Source organism: Podarcis gaigeae (assembly GCF_964106915.1).
Source record: "Podarcis gaigeae genome assembly, chromosome: 3".
Lineage (NCBI taxonomy): Eukaryota > Metazoa > Chordata > Lepidosauria > Squamata > Lacertidae > Podarcis > Podarcis gaigeae.
Window position 1 is genome coordinate 113,841,717 of NC_139680.1, and position 14,718 is coordinate 113,856,434.

Genomic DNA, 14,718 nt, shown 5'->3' on the forward strand with positions numbered 1-14,718 from the left:
TGAGCCCCTGCCTAGAAAGCACCTGACAAATGGAAGTGTGGACAAAGTAAATATGATAGAAAACATAAGAGAAATATTGTCGGGAAGAAGTTAAGTACATATGTGGGTAAGTGGGCCAGTAAATTGACAAATCACAGCTGCTAAGACTGTGACGTGCTTGTGAGATAGTTTTATTGTTTATTACTTATTGAATTTATATACCTCCCTTCTTCTGAAGATCTCAGGGCTGTTCACAAGACAAAAAAAATACAGGATAAAAGTACAAAATAAATAGTTGAAACAAAAACAAAATGAAAATATAACACACCCACCCCACCAACAATGTTTTGCCAGAATATTTTACCAGAACATTCCTATTCTGCATTTGCAAGTGGTTGAAAAGCCACACTGCTATAGCTAAGGGCCTTCTCGGTAGTGGCGCCAATAATAAACAACTATCTGACTTTTAGAAGACATCTGAAGGCAGCCTTGTTTTGTTGTTCAGACGTGTCCGACTCTTCGTTAGGAGGGTATCCAAAGCCCTAAGCCCTCCTTGACCACCCCTTTCTTGTGAAGTCTTTGACCCCCCAGCCCCAAGTCAACGTTGTTGTTGTTGTTTAGTCGTTTAGTCATGTCCGACTTTTCGTGACCCCATGGACTAGAGCACGCCAGGCACTCCTGTCTTCCACTGCCTCCTGCAGTTTGGTCAAACTCATGCTGGTAGCTTCGAGAACACTGTCCAACCATCTCATCCTGTTGTCCCCTTCTCCTTGTGCCCTCCATCTTTCCCAACATCAGGATCTTTTCCAGAGAGTCTTCTCTTCTCATGAGGTGGCCAAAGTATTAGAGCCTCAGCTTCAGGATTTGTCCTTCCAGTGAGCACTCAGGGCTGATTTCCTTAAGAATGGATGGGTTTGATCTTCTTGCAGTCCATGGGACTCTCAAGAGTCTCCTCCAGCACCAGAATTCAAAAGCATCCATTCTTCGGCAATCAGCCTTCTTCTTTATGGTCCAGCTCTCACTTCTATACATCACTACTGGGAAAAGCATAGCTTTAACTATATGGACCTTTGTTTCCAAGGTGATGTCTCTGCTTTTTAAGATGCTGTCTAGGTTTGTCAATGCTTTTTTCCCAAAGAAGCAGGCATATTTTAATTTCGTGACTGCTGTCACCATCTGCAGTGATCGTGGAGACCAAAAAAGTAAAATCTCTCACTGCCTCCATTTCTTCCCCTTCTATTTGCCAGGAGGTGATGGGACTAGTGGCCATTATCTTAGTTTTTTTAATGTTGAGCTTCAGACCATATTTTGTGCTCTCCTCTTTCACCCTCATTAAAAGGTTCTTTAATTCCTCCTCACTTTCTGCCATCAAGGTTGTGTCATCTGCGTATCTGAGGTTGTTGATATTTCTTCCAGCAATCTTAATTCCGGCTTGGGATTCATCCAGCCCAGCCTTTCGCATGGTGAATTCTGCATGTAAGTTAAATAAGCAGGGAGACAAAATACAGCCTTGTCGTACTTCTTTCCCAGTTTTGAACCAATCAGTTGTTCCATATCCAGTTCTAACTGTAGCTTCTTGTCCCACACAGAGATTTCTCAGAAGACAGATGAGGTGATCAGGCACTCCCATTTCTTTAAGAACTTGCCATAGTTTGCTGTGGTCAACACAGTCAAAGGCTTTTGCATAGTCAATGAAGCAGAAGTAGATGTTTTTCTGGAACTCTCTAGCTTTTTCTCCATAATCCAGCACATGTTTGCAATTTGGTCTCTGGTTCCTCTGCCCCTTCATCATAGATTACTGCCTTGTCATGGCAAAGGGGCTTGAATAACTCAGAGAAGCTATGAGCTATGCTGTGCAGGGCCACCCAAGACGAACAGGTCATAGTGGAGAGTTTTGACCAAACGTGATCCACCTGGAGCAGGAGCCACTCCAGTATCCCCGCCAAGAAAACTTCATGGATAAAGACAACAACCCTGTTTAGAGAAGTCTTTAATATTTGATGTTTTATCGTATTTTTTATATTCTGTTGGAAGCCACCCAGAGCGGCTGGGGAAGCCCAGCCAGATGGGTGGGGTATAAATAATAATAATAATAATATGTTGTTGTTGTTGTTGTATTATTATTATTATTATTATTATTATTATTATTATTCCTGAACATACATGCTCAAGTCTCACCTCAGCAAATATTCGATCACCCGACAGCAATGTGGGGTCGCTTTTGTTCTAGACTGAATGACTATGGTAACAATTACTGAGATACAGTTTTACAACCTGAAAGGCACTGTATAAACACATTTTTAGCTGTTTTCAACCTCATTTTGTGGCAGATTGTCAGTCCAAGGAAATCTTCAATAAAAGCTGCACTAAAACACGAGAGTGAGTGGGCGGAGTGAATATATATTTAGATATTTGGGGAGACAGGTAACAAATTGAGATGATGCTTTAATATGAATTTTAAAGCTCATATGACTTCCTTCTCATATATGAGAAGATTGCACTGGTCTAGGTAACAGATTACCAGGGCATGGACTAGACTTTTATGTGATTTTGCGAATGCCATGTGCAGATTTAAAAAGTTGTCTTTCTGAAGAAGTGCTGGCAGTGAGTTAAATCAAACGTACAATGAGAATAGTAGGACTAACAAGATCTTCTTACTGAATGAGGGTGAAGCAGAGAAGTCATTTCACTTTCTGGTGCTCAAGGGATGCTTGCTTCTGCTCCGAACCTGCACTCTAAAGCAACTGTGGCAGGTGGATAACTATGGAATAGCGCAACTTCTTTTTTATGTCCCTCAGCACCTCTGCTTTCTCAGACTTCCACAGCCAAGCCAGTGGTGAACACTGTTGCATTAACTTTGAAGGGATCAGAAGATTCAGAGCATGGGCTATTCAGGATTTGTGCACATAGAATCATAGAATCCTAGAGTTGGAAGAGACCACAAGGGCCATCGAGTCCAACCCCCTGCCAAGCAGGAAACACCATCAGAGCACTCCTGACATATGGTTGTCAAGCCTCTGCTTAAAGACCTCCAAAGAAGGAGACTCCACCACACTCCTTGGCAGCAAATTCCACTGTCGAACAGCTCGTACTGTCAGGAAGTTCTTCCTAATGTTTAGGTAGAATCTTTTTTCTTGTAGTTTGGAACCATTGCTCCGTGTCCGCTTCTCTGGAGCAACATGTTGAGCAAAATCTAGGAACGCCTCCCAAACCAAGCCTTCTAACTAAGGAATGCAAAATGGAGCATGGGAGAAAGGGACAGAAGGGTTTCAAGAACCTGGGAGGCCACAATGTATGGTTAATAGCTAGTTATTTATTTATTTATTTATTTATTTATTTACTTGCTTGCTTGCTTGCTTGCTTGCTTGCTTGCTTGCTTACTCGTTTCTAAAGACTTTGCCTCCTCATCCCTATGTCTCAAGTCAGGTGGTTCTCAGGTAGGGGGATAAAGCATGCAGCCACTAGTCTGCGATTGTAAAATGAAGCTCAAATGAAAAAAGACCTGTAAACCTCAAGGACTAGTCATCCAAACCAGTTCCAAGTAGGAAAGTTTCTGAAACATGTCCCAGCTCAAAACCGGAGTACACTCCTTCCAGGCCACACTGCTGTGTGAGTCATGTGGCCCACACAAGAGCACAGTGCTCCAAAACTAGTGCTTTTTGGTACCGTGCTCTCAGGTGAGAACACAGCCCTCCAAAATGGAATGTCCTGGACAGTTGACGGGTATGTGCCGCAGATCCCCAGGTGGACCACCAGTTGGGAACCACTGGTCTAGAGCATTTTTCAACATGGTGAAAAGCATTTTAAAACTTCCACAGTTCCCAGTCAGATGTTGTTGTTGCTGTTGTACTACTACAACTACTATTACTATAATTTCTTGCCCACGCCTAACATGCAGTGTGAGCGAGAATTCTCCTACCTCTTATCTCCCCTGCAGCCCCCAAATTCTGCTCTGAAGGGTTGGGGGACTGATTTTGGGGACCCCAGAGCGGGTTGGAAGAGGGAGAACAGAAAGTGGAAGCTCCATTGCAAGATAACATTACTGTTGTGCAAGCAGTTGAACATTACTGGATGTCACCCAATGAGGTGTGCTGATTACAGTCCTATATAATCTACTTATTTTTAACCATGATCCTGAGAGTATGCTTGTGGTATTAATTTTTTTTATAAAACAGTGAACATTTAATAGTTAAATTTTAAGCAATCTGTTTTAATTGATCCTGCATATCCCCTTTTGCTTAGGTTTGGACTCTGATGAGCCTCTGCAAAAAAAGAATTCCATACCTACTGGCCAGGAAACATCACAGGCTATTCTTTCTATATTAACATCTGCTCAATATTATTACAGAGGTCCACTAGAATTCAAGTCCGAGAAGATAAGCACAGCAAATGCAACGTACATTTCAACGTACTGTATAAGGTGGAGTCATTAAGATTAATCAAAAATGCTTAACAAAAAGGTTTCATTCCTTTGTGATTAAAACCAGAAAACATCCCTTGAGAAAATATATTTCTTACTCCCCCCCCCCCTTTATTTGGTTTAAAATGTGATATTTCTTACCTTAGCAATATAAATATTTAATAGTCAGAAATTCTGTTTCAAGCCAGATAGTATATTTTGGTCAGCAGCAGCCAATTGGAAAACATTTGCTTTCTACTACAGATTTACAAAATTCATGAATGGCCAAGCGCAACGAATTCTTGGTGCTGTTGACAAACTCACAAAAAAAAGAGTATAAAGACAGTAGTTGCTAATGCTGTTTGCTTCATGCAGAAAAACAAAGGGCAATTCATTCCTATTTTATCATAACGGGACCAGTAACCCTTAGCCATGATAGGTGGGACTGTCACATGTCCACAGGCAGTAGACCTCTGATTTATAAAAGTCATGTGAAAGCAGGAGGAAGAGCCATCTCCATCTTGCCCAGCCTGCTGCACACTCTTAAGAGACAGAATATTGTGCTAGATACTGTACATCTTTGTGTCTGATGCATGCATGAATGCTAGCCCTATTCATGTGTAAGTAATTAATAAAAATTTAAATTGTAACCAAAAAAAATTTCTACACCTCGATTACAAATTTCACCAAAGAATGTTGCTTCTGTTCTAATGCACAGACCGCCCCACTTGGCTTCCCATGATTTAGAAAGTGCATATTCATTGGTGTAGAATTGTCTCCCTTTATAGCCAAAGTAGTCTTAGGCAGAATGACTAAGGAGCAACCACAGCATTCTGTCTGTTAAAAGAAAAGAAAAAGTAATGTGGAGGTAATTAAATGCATATTTATAATTAGAACTTAATAATTTGCATCAGGGACAAACGAACCCTGATTCCAATCTGTAGCACATTTAGATTTGCCTGAAGATAGCATAATTTGGTGTTTTATAGCCTTCCACTCTCCCAGATTAGGAAGTAATACAGTTGTCTTTTTAAAGCTCTGTGTGTGTGTGTGTGTGTGTGTGTGTGTGTGCGCGCGCGCGCGCACTAAGGAGAAGCTTGCAATGAAAATGTTTGACAACGCAAAAGCAGCCATAAATTACATGACAACTGTGTAAAAGTCATGATGAAACAAATAAAGAGCTGACCTATAATGCATCTGATTCATTGTGGCGTACAGAACTCTCCAACTCTGATGTCTGTGCGGCAAACTCCTTCTTAGAAACAGAACTACTTAGCACGGAGAGAACTGTAAATTATCGTGAGTCAACAGCATTGATTTTTAGTCGACATTTCAATCAGTTTGAACTAGAAATACTACACCGCTCATCTGGCAGCCTCTTAAGCGAAGCTGCCTGCTCCTCTCTGGAGCCCTTTTCTTCACTTACAGCGCTCTTTAAATCCCCCATTGTTTCCACAGTACAATATTTATTGTGGAATCTCCAGGCCCAGGTACTTGACCTGGAGGTCGCTGGCTCATCTCAAGGGACCTTCTAAGTTAACTTTGCTGAGCTTGAAATTCACCCAAATGCAGAAAATGAGAGTGTGGGCGTGGTTTGCCAGGCAGGGGCCCTTGATCTGAGAGGGAAAGAATCACTGTATACAACAAGCTCAGCTTGCCAGCACATATGTTAAGTAACTGCATGTGAAAAACCTATAAAGCCACACAGCATTCTGGTTGTCTGGGCATATGACTGCATTCCTATGTGTCAGCCTTAGTCCTATGTGGCTGTTCCTTTTCCTCAGCTACAAAAAAAAAGTGAGAAGGGTGGGGCCTGTTGCGCTGCCAAGCTCCGCCCCCTCTGGTGCTTCCTTTGTCCAGAGTTTAGATTCCTCCAAGAATGGGTGGGCAAATACCATATTGACAACAATCTAACTTGACATTGAATCTAATGTGAACCTCGATTTTCAAAACCTTGAAACCAAAAATGTGCACCCTAATTTTCGCAACATAATACAGCCAAAAAAGTGCATATTATGGAGACTCAAATTTAAACCCACTATGAAGAGCTTTATTTGGCAAAGTTGTTCAGCTTTTTTTTTTTTTTTTTTTTTTTTTTTTGCAAAATCTCCAGATTCCTGAAAATATGGCATAATGGAGAAGGCTGTCTAAACAGAGGTGGAATCAGATAAAAGTCCCAAAGAATGTTTAAATTCAACTCCTGTATAAAAAGATGGACAATTTTTCAAAAAGGTTTCAGCCCTGAACAGTTTCTGGTTCGAGTGCTGAGGGCAACTTCAAACATTGCTTGGGCACACCTCTCCCCTTGCGAAGTAGAAACCGCAAATGTTTCCCAATATCACAGGGGAAAACAAAGAAAGTGAATGTTTATGAAGATGTTGGCAGAAGACTGGAAAACAAGACACTATGCTAGGAACTTTCATTCAGCCAAAACATTGGAATGACTGCATACTAAGCCTCCCAAGGGCCAATACTAGCTTGGGTGTATTTGCTCACGAAACACAAAGTACATGTCAAGACAGTGGACAGGTGTAGATGATCACTTCAGATTATTGGGGAGTGTCCGCCCACAAGCACCCATGGCCTAACTACCTTTTCAGTGTACGATTAAAATCAGGAAACAGCATTCATGTAGGCCTTATTAAATGTATGGCTAGTACCACATGTAGGAGTGATAGAAGTGTGTGTGATTGAGACATTCACCAAAATTAACAGCACATATGGAAGCCAGCCTAGAATAGGGAAATTAAGAGAAGTACATTTTTGGATATCCAGTTCTTCGATCAAAAGGAGCTGTAGCTCTCATGTGAGAGACCTCTGGTTTTCAAGCAAGTTCACACACAGCAGAAGTGTCACACCTGAGAGAGCTTACACTGCTGTCGCTAACAAAGCTGCCAAAATAGCAACGTGCCCCTTTTTTTACATTGCTTCTCCAGGCAGGCCGTTCGACAGAAGGTTGCGAAATCTTCACGAGCTGTGCATTTAGAAAACAAAGTACAATATCTGACATAGAAACCTGACAGCCCACCAAGAATCTTGAGTTTGTTTACCATTTTAGGGAGGGCAAGTCTGTAATGCTCATGGAGAATCTGACGAATTTAAACTTGAAATGTGCAGCTAGATTACTAAATTACTGGAAAGCAGCAGAGATATAGGGTCTTGGGGAGTCAGGATATTTTATTACTTTTTTCAGCACAGAACTGAATCCCCTTCAGCATCCCCACTCCCTATAAACCCGTGCCACCTACTGCTTTAACATGCGGTACAAGTTCTACCCACCCTTCCTTTGTACTCACAATATCATTTTAAATCTAAAATATTGCAGTAACTGTCCTAAAGGACACTGTACAACCTAAATAAAGTGCATCAATCATACATGTATATAAATGGGAATTATTTCCAAAATCTTCTGTTTCAGAATTTCAAGATTTTTCCTTCCTGCAGCCGATCAGGTGGGGGGACAACACACATTTCTGTTTTGATTTGTCTAACTACCAGATTACTAAATAGTATACATAAAGCATTTCCCATACCTTCAGATACATATTTGGCTTCCCCACATTATGTCCAGGTTTGGTAGCTTGTTTTGCTGGCAGGGCTTCTGATTTAAAGGCAGAACTTCAACATGTGTAGCTTTCCCCAGCACTACTTGCCTGGGTCTGTCTGTCCAAGAACCCTGCTGGCTCTATTTCTTGTCAATCTCAATGCTGCACGGTCAAACATAACCATGAAGCAAAATTCAATTAGACTACCATGTTCAAATTTTTAATAGTGACAACAGATCTGAATTTTCAGTCCGACTTCCAGCAGATACATGAAGAAGTGATGGGAGGGCAGCTCAAATAAAATCTGACAGATGCATGAAGGTTGGTGCGAGACCATGCGGGCCACAGGAAAGGACTATACCTTAGTGGTAGAGTACAGGCAAAAGGTCCCAGGTTCAAGCCTAGGTGTTTGCACCTAGGGTTGGGGAAAACTCCCTGGAGAGCCACTGCCAGGCAGTGCAGACAGCACTGAGTACATGGAAGAATGGTCTGACTCAACATCAAGTACCGTATTTTTTGCTCTATAAGACTCACTTTTTCCCTCCTAAAAAGTAAGGGGAAATGTGTGTGCGTCTTATGGAGCGAACGCAGGCTGCGCAGCTATCCCAGAAGCCAGAACAGCAAGAGGGATCGCTGCTTTCGCTGCGCAGCGATCCCTCTTGTTGTTCTGGCTTCTGAGATTCAGAATATTTTTTTCTTGTTTCCCTCCTCCAAAAACTAGGTGCGTCTTATGGTCTGGTGCGTCTAACAGAGCGAAAAATATGGTAGCTTTAATCATCTAAGAATTAGGGGCTGCTACGGAAGTTATCATATTGCCAAAAAAGAGTCTCAAGTACCATGGCATAATTGCCCTTCCACATTCTGATGTACTACTGAAAACAAATGCTCTGCCACATGAAGCTATATGAAGTGGCTCCACATGGCAGCTACAGTACATGTACAAAGCAACAGATGAAGAAACGGAAATAAATAATCTAGAACATCTAATTCTAGCACATAAAGGCCCCATTCCTAAACCTTAGAAACAAACCCAGCTGTCCCTCACAATGTTGACTATCCCTGTAAAGTGCATTTACAGCTCAATAACCATGTCATCAAATTTACATCTCCATTTTCACCCCATGAACTGTCCACAGAAACTGAACTCTGTACCTTATTGCCATTTCATAAGTAAGTTTTAATTCTATCAATCTTTAATTGCATTCTAATGATTGATTTTTCTATGTTTTAAGTGGTTCTTGTTTTTAACTGCAAGCTGCCTTGAGTCCCATCAGAGGAAAAGGCAGGATATAAATATAATGATGATAATGATGATGATGATGATGATGATATAATAATAATAATAATAATAATAATAATAATAATAATAATAATAATGTAATGCAACACACCCTGTGAAATGTGTTTCCCTTCTATGAGACTACAAGCAACATGCACTTTTACAGGATAAACACTTCCTATTTCCAGTTCTGCTCATGAAATATCTCTAGACATGCACCACCACAATGATAATATCTGATAAACAAAGATGTATTTAGAAGAGGAGGAGGAGTCTGGATTTGATATCCCGCTTTATCACTACCCTAAGGAGTCTCAAAGCGGCAAACATTCTCCTTTCCCTTCCTCCCAGCACCCAGCAGCTGCATGTGGAAGAGAGGGGACACGAACCAGGTTCACCAGATTACAAGACTACCGCACTTAACCACTATACCACACTGGCATGAATACATGCTTGGCAGGACAGGGCCACCCCTACCATGAGGCAGAGTGAGGAGGTGGCTTCAGGCGGTGCATGCTAAGAGGCAGGCAGTAGAGCTGTGTTTGCCCTAAGGCCAGCCCTGAACCACTGAACCCAGCATGCTGACTCAGGTATGGAGGAGGAGGGCGCTTCATTGCCAGTGTTGAAGGAAGATTCAACTGCCATTCTTGTCAGCTTTTGTACATGGGATGTGGAAGGTGCCATGTCGTCTGTTACCTCAAGCTGCAAAATGTCTTAGGCCGGCCCTGACGCTTGGGCCTACATGGAGTAGGGTAGCCAACTTCTGTATCCTTAGGGGTCATTTGATTATTCAAAGATTCAGAAGCTAAAGTGACTTCGCCAAAGAAGCTGGACCCTCATGGGAGGCCAGACTATCCGGCAAAGTTGGAGCCACTTGGCAGCAAGAGTCCCACATTTATAGAAAAACAAGAGATGCAACATTCAAGCATTGCTCCCTTACAACTTTGGATTTCCTTTTCATGCAAGTGGAACTATGGATGAAGTGTGCTATAATTTTGTTGCCAAGGACCAATAAAATTGTTTTGTGGGCAGAATCCAACCTACAGATTGGAGTTCAACAAGCCTGAATTAGTACGTCACTGGGTTCTGCCATGCCATGAATTTAATTTTATTGTTATTTTTTTCATGACATGAATTTTACATGCAAAAGTGAAGTGCCTTAAACTAAAACAAGGCCTTGAAAATCTCCTCAACTCTGAAAAGGTTATTGTTTGACCAGAGTTCCCTCTTCAAATAAACAAAGTGAAGCCGTCCTATGTAACAGGCCTGTTAAAAAAAACACAAATATTTCAGCATGATATAGAAAGTGGGTAGCAGATAAATAGGTTTGATGTGGAACTTCTCTGCTACTACAGTCATGTGCCGCAAGATGGCTGCCTATAAAAGTGACGCCTGTTGCAGGCAATTAAGAATAAATCTTTGCACAATAGTTAACCAATTTCTGATTTATTTTTATATGGTTTTTATTGTATGGTTTTATTGTATGATATTGTATATCACTTTGATGTTTTTTTCTATGAAACAGTGGTATATATATATATATTTTAAATAAATAAATAAGTAAAGCTGGCTGTGGGGAGCCTTGCAGCCATTCAATGTGCCAGTTGCCTGTAATGTCCGGCCACATGGAAGGCCGTTTTACCACAATGCTGCTGTACTAAATTTATACAATATTTTTGAGTGCTGTACTGAAAGTACTTCGCAATCCTCAGTAATCCTTTCAAAAACCTTGCAAGGCAAGCCAAGGTTATTATAACCATATGGAAATGGGGAGGTGCAACTAAAAGATGCACCTGGTACATCAATAGCGCTACATAAATAAGCAAGCAGTGGTAAAGCTTGCCTAAAGTCAAGTAGTGACTTCACGGCAGAAGTGAAATCTGAACGCAGGACTTAGCGGTCCGGTCCACAGTTCAGACTCTTAACCACCATGTCTTTGCAATATGTGCAGGAATATGGTATAGAGTACAAGGCTATGGCAGCCATCCCGCACTGACGAGTTGCAAAATGTCACACAGTGACTTAAATCACAAACGGTGACTTGATCAATAAAGCATGATTTGAGAATGCACGGCACAGAACGCCATGAAATGGCTTGCTCCTCTGTTCACTTGCAACCATACAAGCCTCTGGTTGATGTTAACGTAAGGGAGTCTCCTTATTTTCCTGTGTCAAATATACCTTCGTTCACACTTTTCAAACTGTAATCTCCCTCACTCTTTAACACATGACAATTCGTATACATGCACACACACACACACACACACACACACACACACACTTTAATTTGCTTATTGGAAAAAACTGAAACCCGTTTTTGTCTTGGGCCCTCAGGTTACTGGCACTAACACAATTTCTTTTTTTTTTCTTCTTCTTCTTAACAGCAAGCCAAGAAAGATGACAGAAGCCGTCTGCGTGGCCAAAAGACTGGTCTCAACTGGTTTGGGGGGGGTGCAGGGGGATGGGGGAATTGAGCTGTCTCCATCTCTTCCCTCTCCCCCCCCCTTTTCCCCTTTAGCCAAAAGACCTGGGAGCTTTTGATGCACAGTCAGTAAGCATTAAAAAAAAATTATTGAAAAGGCCTCGCTGCTCTTGGGATGTGACACTCTCTCATCATGCTCTGGACTTCAGCCAAGTTCATCCGTTAATAGGCAGCCACAACCACAGTCTAAACCAACCCCCCCTTCCCCTCTCTCCCTCCACCACCCCCACCATTCACCCCATGCTGGCCCTTTTCCCTGACCCTCTCAGTCCTAAAAAACTAGACATCGATTATGTCTGCGCTTTTCCCTTTCCATTCAAGATAAACATAACGCTTCAAGTCCAGGGCACACCCTGGGACCCTTCACAAAGCCATCTATCATTCTGTCTGCCAAACCAGTCTGGCCACACTAAGGCACAACAGAATAATGATCTCAATGTACAATTTTCCCTTTGTGTGCTTGCCCTCTTACTACTAACCTCTTTGCCTCTACCACTTTCTCAGGAGCAGTTGCTATTGACCACAAAAATCATTCTCCCTCTCTCTTTTTCCTTTAATGGGAGGGGTGTGAGGATTTCGTTTGTTTTATTAGTAATTTTGCAACCCCAAGCTCAAGGTGGGTTAAAAGCATTTTAAGGTGTGGGTATAAAGATGATTTACAAATTCGTACAAATTATTTTAAAATGTCCAGTCTTCGTTATCTCTAAAACTGAGGGTGTCACAATTTAAAACTAAGCACAATCAATTAAGAGCCAGGCAGTATTGCCTAGCCAAAATTAAAAACAGGCTGTAGCCAGAAATTAGAGTTGGGTATGGGGGGGAAGGGACACAACTGGAAGTCAATGAGGAACAACAACAGAGCAAATGCCAGTAGTTTAATACGATTCAGTTACAGTAAAAATATTTTTACAACAAAATTAACTGTAACTATTTTTTTTTTGAATGGTTAAGCACTTACTAATAATCCCACAATGCTTTTGCACTCATTAACGTTGCTAGATATGCAAGAATTTTTGACTCATGTATAAGAATCAAGAGCTCCTGTACATTGTAACTAATGAAACCATCCAACCTGCTCTTAATTGGGAGCAAGTTCTTTCAGACTCAACAGGAACTATTTCCAAGAAAACATGCATACAAATGTACTATCCTGGGGGGAGGGGTAAAAATCAAATGAATAGAATTTAAAATATTATGTGTAATCAACTGATGGACAAATCTGATAGCATGTTTTAAAAGTTGGCTCCTGGTGTGCTAGAACTCTCTGTGAAAAGGTCTTCGGGGTTGTTGGCACTGTTGTTAAACCATTTATGGGTATCACTTCATATAGCCAGTGTGTATAAGATTATATTTCCAAAGAATAAATGACTTGTCAGTACTGTTTTAGTCAAGGAGAACTACTGTCTTCCTTAAAACAGCCTGTCATCTATATGGGAATACTGTAATGCTGACTTGGCCGTAGGGTGGGGTGGGAGGCGCAGAAGAATGCTACTAAGAAGGTTGGTGGACAGATTCTGCCTCGTTTTCCTTATGATTTAAACCTACTTCTGACTCTACCCAGAATTAGTAAAACCATCTTTAAAAGAATATCCAAAGGCCTTCCTTCTCCCAGTCAAAATATCACATTCGGACACTGAGGTTTTAGGGAAGGGATGCAGGTCAAGGGACCAAAACAGTGGTAAAACTCAAGACTGTGGCCTGTTTAAAGTCATAGGGAACCCTAAAGGGGGGGGTGGCATAACCCCAACTACACCACCACCATGGAAGCAAGATAATCTAAAATGTAAACAGATACTGAGCACAGAGCGATCAACATAGTACAAATCACAGTATCCAAAGAATCAGTACTTGCAGATCAAATGACAAGATTATTTACACAGGATCCTGTATACCATAATAATGGGCACTTTGACTTGAACCAGAGAGTCCAAATCATCCACAAAATTGTCCCCCAAAAGATGTTACTGGGAATAAATCTATGCCACAGTCATTCACACCACAACTTTTGGGAAGGATTTGTTTTCCCCCAGTAGCCCACGTTCTGCAAATACACAAATGCACATACTTCTATAAACTGTTATTAAAATGAAGTAGGTAAGGACTTTTGGGGGGGTTCAGCTGTTTTCAGCACAGAAAAGTTTTAGATGATACTGCTCTTGCATTAAGACAAGTATTTTATTCTATACTTTTCAGTGGGTTTTTAAAATAATAACATATTATTATCATTTTAATTTTCAAAAATTCACAATCATACAGAATAATAAATCAACAAAGTGAACACTGTACCCTTCCCTCCCCAGGGGAAAGTCTTTCAGTATGATTTTTTTTGCATTTTCTGGGCAAAATGGTCAAATGAAGCAGTGTCCCCATTCTTTATGTTCTTATCCTAACAGGTCTTTTCCAAAACCTGTGTATTTAACTGGTGGCTTCTTCAATACTGGATGAAACAGTTCCAGCCGACAACGGAGCCAACCTCCTTGTGCCGACGTCCCTTTTAAACAATTCATACCCAGTCCAAGATTTCAAAAAGGAGGGTTTAAAAAAATCTACATAACAAATTATACATCGTGATGTAGTCAATACATTCTCGTTAAGAGTAATAGCCCATCCTATGGTGTAGCATGCAGAAGCACCAGAGCATGGAAACATGAATTATGTGCCTTGCAGTGCCACAAGGCAATCACTCAACAATCTACTCCAGTGTCAGAAGCTAGCCACACTCCCTGTTTCCAAACAGCAGCACCCACAGCAGCCCCCTTTATCCTATGCGGAGGGCCATACATCAGGGGTAGAGCACATGCAGATTCAACCCCTGGCAAAAACAAGTAGAGCTAAGAGAGAAAACTTTCAGTGCTACCAATCAGAACACACAATACTGAGCTGGACGGACAAATGGCATGACTTGTTTCTGTCACATTGCAGAGAGTTCCAGATCAGCTGTGAGCCCCTAATGACCTATGCCCATCCTGTTCTGTCCTGTGCAGTGTTGCCTCGCAAGACGAAATTAATCCGTTCCACGAGTCTCTTCGTCTTG

General features: G+C 41.4%; 1 protein-coding gene across 3 annotated transcripts in view; it reads right to left on the minus strand.

Moving 5' to 3' along the window:
* BCL11A (BCL11 transcription factor A) overlaps positions 1–14,718 on the minus strand; it is a 267,794-nt gene that overhangs the window by 109,490 nt on the left and 143,586 nt on the right. The gene's annotated exons all lie outside the window — the stretch shown is intronic.